General features: G+C 47.3%; 1 non-coding gene across 1 annotated transcript; it reads left to right on the plus strand.

The window, feature by feature from the left end:
• The first annotated feature begins 1,242 nt into the window (after positions 1–1,242).
• TRNAA-UGC (transfer RNA alanine (anticodon UGC)) lies at positions 1,243–1,315 on the plus strand. Its single transcript has one exon. It is a non-coding gene; the product is annotated as a tRNA-Ala (tRNA).
• The last annotated feature ends 3,956 nt before the right edge of the window (positions 1,316–5,271 follow it).

Raw genomic sequence — 5,271 nt, forward strand, 5'->3', positions numbered from 1 at the left:
ACTCAACCTATGAGAATTTATGGACTCATGTTTAGGTGCTGTGGGTATTTCAAGACAAATAGAAAAGGTCCTTCCCACTGGACTTGCAGTAAAGTAGACAAGCTAAGTCATGTACACAAATAACTATCATTCAAACAAGAAGGTAATAAGTGCCGCAAGAGATTTAGAGTTAAATGTGTTGGAATTTCAGATCACAAAGGGACAGCAGCTTGGAGCCAGTCCTGGAAGGCTTGTAAAGCAGACATTCAGACAGCCTTGCAGCAGAGACAGGGCCTGCACATGAAGAGAAGGTTAAAATCACTCCCGCCTACAGTGCCTGGACAATGTCTTCTTAAGTTGGTCATTGACATATTGTTGAGCATGGAGACAATACTCTCTCTGGGCTTTGGGCTCCCTGGCTTGTCCACAAAAGCTCATTTTAACCCACAATGTATGTGAGGAATATTATAAATATATTTTTTCAACTACACATAGATATTACGTCAGCATTCCTATGGGAAAATTCCAGCTGTGCAAATATTTGAAGACAGGCACACACTTCCTGCTGCCCCACTGCAGGATCTGGGCCCCCCTCAGTATCCTCCCCCCCAGAACCCTGAGGGCTCCAGCCAGCACAGGAGGACAGGGAAGTCTATAAAGGGGGAGATATGCAAGGGGGGGAGGGCTCCAGGTTGTGGGACCTGGAGCTTACATAACTCCCAGGGGCTCTATTTAAGAAGACTAATTTAAAAATCACTTATTTTGGCCAATTTCATGAAAAGATAAGTTTGTGCAGACATATCAGGAGGGCATCTCCCAGGGCTTTGCAAGTGTCTCGGCCCTGAGGTTGAAGTTTCATTAACTTTCTGGAAAATGGAGCTCTGAGATGTGAAAGCTTAGAGACCAGGAGCCTGTTTATTCTCTGTGCTTCACTGAATTATGGTGAAGTGCTCTGTACTCGGGGGGAAGGGACCAGAGTTCCAGCAGCCAACTCCCTTGCTGGCTCTGGAGAGGAGGGAAAGGGCAGTGACGGAAGGAAGGTGGGGGTGGGGTGAGGTCCGGTGTGGTGGACCAGAGCACAGGTGTAGGAGCCAGATGGACCAGGGCTGGAATTCCAGAGTGTTCCAGAGTCCATCCTGGCAGGCGACTCCACTTTTTTGATCCTGAGGTTGCTCATTTGTAAAAAGGGGGAAATCATCTGTAATAGTGCCAACTTCAGAGGAAGATTTCAATGAAGCGTCTAAAATATCTAGCCTGAGGACTTCCCTGGCAGTCCAGTGGTTAGGACTTTGCGCTTGCACTGCCATGGCCCCAGGTTCAATCCCTGGTCAGGGAACTAAGATCCTGCCAGTCATGTGGCACAGCCAGGGGGGAAAAAGAGATTAAAAAAAAATAGATAAATAAAATGCCTAGCCCAATGTCTGGCTCAACTGTTTAACAGCGTGCAGGAAGGAGTCATCTGGAAATTGTGTTGTTATCTATTTCAAATAGCTTTGCAAAAACCCACTTTCCTGCCTGTAACTTGGATTCACTTGTCTCTACACCTGGAATGAAGAAGGGACTGCAAGAGATGGTCCCAGTGTTGGCCAGAATCTAGAACATTCTGGAGACGGCCACACATATGCTCAAGTCCTTTGTAAATGATAAGATCCAGGGCATGTGGGAATCGGTGTTGATCCGAGTCTGGCAGAGATGGTTCGCAGGTTTCCCAGCCACTGGCCAGTAAAAGCGCTTCCAAAGGGAAGGGAAGTCAGACAGCCTGAGGCACTGGAGAAGCAGGTTGGGCAAGGGAGCTGAAACAGGGCACTTGGGTATTTTTATTTAAAACTGCTCAGATAGAGTCCTCACCTTTTACAGACAAAAACTGAAACATTTAGAGATGAAGTAATAGGATGTCTGGGACTTGCTTCCCCCGGGGGGCAAATAGTTGAGGGTGCAGATAAAATTGCCCATCTCTTTTCTTTGATATAGATCTGAAATGTTTCATAGTAAAAAGATTAAAAATAACCAGATAAATAAATTCTATAATGGGGGCAAATGTCCACATGTGTCCTATGCTGTGGCCCCCACACCCTTCCAGCGAGGCTGACTAACTAGCACCCCCCTCTCTCCCAGTCCTTCCTCTGTGCACCGGGACTGGCTCTTCCCCATCAGAGAGCGTGTGAGAAGCATCGTGGTGGAGGTCGGCGGTCCCGGTTGGGTGCCCTGACTCTGCTGTCTTTATCTTCCTCCTCTCTTTGGCCTTGAGCTCAGGACTCCTGCGTGCCCTGCTTCCTGGTCCCCGACACTGGCTTGGCCAGGTGCCTTGCTGAGGTCTCCAGCACCCACGTGTTCCCACCCTTCTGACTTCTCTTTTGAATTTGGAACCTGGTGCTTGAGCTCAACCCAGTTTCACTCCCGGTGCTTTTCTCCTCTTTTCTCTCAGTTTGGACACCTCACCCTGTCTCTGTGGTCGACTGATGCTCACAGCTCAGAGTGACAACGGAAGACGGAACAACTGCATTTTTTTCAGCCCAAAAAATAATGTGCATTTCATTTCCCAGTAGTTTTTTTTAACGTGTTGATATTTGCTGGTTTATTATTAATTAATTAATTAATTGGCTGCACTGGGTCTTCATTGCTGTGCACAAGTTCTTCTCTAGCTGCAGTGAGCAGGGGCTACTCTTCATTGTGGTGCACAGACTTCTCATTGCACTGGCTTCTCTTGTCGTGGAGCATGGGCTCTAGGGCGAGTGGGCTCAGTAGTTGTTGTACATGGGCTTAGTTGCTCCGTGGCATGTGGGATCTTCCCGGACCAGGGATCGAACCAGTGTCCCCTGCACTGGCAGGCAGATTCTTAACCACTGTGCCATCAGGGAAGCCCCTCCCAGGAGTTCTATTGTGGAAATTTTTGTTTTTAATTTCTCCTTTTTAAAAAAAAATTTATTTACTTATTTATTTATTTTTATTGGCTGTGTTGGGTCTTTTTTGCTGTGCGCGGGCTTTCTTTTTTTAGTTGCAGTGAGTGGGGGCTACTCTTCGTTGTGGTGCGCAGGCTCCTCATTGCCGTGGCTTCTCTTGTTGTGGAGCACGGGCTCTAGGCACGTGGGCTTCAGTAGTTGCAGCACATGGGCTCAAAAGTCGTGGCTCACGGGCTCTAGAGCGCAGGCTCGATAGTTGTGGCACACGGGCTTAGTTGCTCCGCGGCAGGTGGGATCTTCCTGGAGCAGGGATTGAACCCATGTCCCCTGCATTGGCAGGCGGATTCTCAACCACTGCGTCACCTAGGAAGCCCTATTGTGGAAATTTTAATTTACTATTTCTTTTGCTTTAAATTGATCAATTTTTGCCATCTTAATGAAATCATCCTACTAAACCTTGGAAGCATTAGAATACATACCATCTACTAGCTTCCTATTGCTGCTGGAACAAATTGCCACAAAAAATGTATATTTACTCTCTTACATTTCTGGAGGTCAGAAGCCTGAAGTGTGTCTTACCAAGTTAGAATCAAGGCGTTGCAGGGCTGTGTCGGTCTGGAGGCTCTGGGGGATCGGTTTCCTTACCTTTCCTGGCTTTTAGGGCCACCTGCCTCTCTTGGCTTGTGGCTCAAAGTCAGTGGTGTAGCACCTTCAAGGATCTCTCTGACTCTGACCCTTTCTGCCTCCCTCTTCCACTCCAAACGACCCTTGGGATTATATTTGGTCCACCTGCAAAATCCAGAATAACCTTCTTAAGGCTAGCTGATTAGTCATCTTAATTTCATCTGTAACCTTTCTCCGCCCCTTGGCCTTGTGACCTAACGTAGACACAGGTCCCAGAGAGTAGGATGTGGACATCTTTGGGGGGGCATTATTCTGCCTACCACATACCATATTAAAGATTGAATGTTACTTTAAGGAGATTCAGGGCAGAAGTTATCCCAAGAGTGAAGCAGTTGGTTTAATAAAAACCGCACATACGACCAAGATATGGTTCAGTTAAATCTGTCTAAACAAACCGGTGATTGAGCCTCTCATGTCCGCACACCATCGGTCTCCAGCTTGGTCTTTCTGGGTTTCCAGGAAGTGCACTTGGTGACTTGGAGTGAACTCCTGGTCTCTACAATGCTGCCCCTTGGGTATCAGTAAAAGACCTCACTCATCATTTATTGCTGTTGGCCCAGCACCACTCTGGACTTGCTCTCCGCGCAGCCCCAGGGTCCCAGCTGAGCTGAAGGAGGGCCGGCGCTGTGCTGGGTGCAGGAGACCCTTCGGCAGAGGGAGAATCCTGAAGCTGGAGGGGAACTGGCTTCTATTTTTCCAGGTTATTTTACTGACGAAGAAAATGAGGTCTCAGGATGCTAGGTGACTTTACAAAGATGTGTAGGAAGTGGTGTCAGGGATCAGAACCAGAAGTAGATCTCTGAGCGGCTAAACAGAACCTACCTAATTTTCTTCCAAATCACCACTGGTAACACCTACAATTCTTTTAGAGGAATACTTGTTTTAGTCTCACAGACAGAGAACAGACTTGTGGTTGCCAAGGGGGAGAGGGGTAAGGGAGGGATGGACTGGGAGTTTGGGATTAGCAGATGCAAACTATTGTATACAGAATGGATAAACAACAAGGTCCTACTATACAGCACAGAGAACTCTATTCAATACCCTGGGATAGAGCATAATGGAAAAGAATGTGAAAAAAGAATGTATGTATATGTATAACTGAATCACTGCTATACAGGAGAAATAAACATAACATTGTAAACTGACGATACTTCAATTAAAGAAAAGAATATTTGTTTTTAACAAGAAGGTCAATGTCACTTATGAAACTAGAGCCCCATGATAGTAGAAGAATGAAAGTCCTTTGTTCCAAAAGTATAAGTGAGATAAGGTGTGGGAAAACAGCGAAGAAAAATAACACAGTGTAGATAATGGTTAAGCCTGAATTCAGAATAAGCTCCTTTTACGTGCTCAGGCCAAGCCTAGGGAGGTGGTACCTCCTCCCATGAGTTGTCCCAGATGTGGGAGTGGGGCCAAAAGGGATGCAACCCTCCCCCCAGATCCCGGTACGAGATGGGGCACTTGTGAGGCCAGCTGCGCCCCAGCACTGGTGGCCCCAGCCTGCCGGCCCAAGGAAGCAGTGACATGCAGACTGTCCAAGTCCTGCCGACGCCCTTGCTCTCGCTGTCTGTACTCATTCACTTGTTAATTCTCAGGAGTGAGCCCCTGCTCTGAGAGCCAGTGCAGCAGGGATTGGAGAGGATGAAAAGGTGAAGAACTTTCTGGAGCCTACCATCTGGGTAAGTTGTCACAGAATTAAACTTTCATA

Source organism: Hippopotamus amphibius, chromosome 11, assembly GCF_030028045.1.
Source record: "Hippopotamus amphibius kiboko isolate mHipAmp2 chromosome 11, mHipAmp2.hap2, whole genome shotgun sequence".
NCBI lineage: Eukaryota > Metazoa > Chordata > Mammalia > Artiodactyla > Hippopotamidae > Hippopotamus > Hippopotamus amphibius.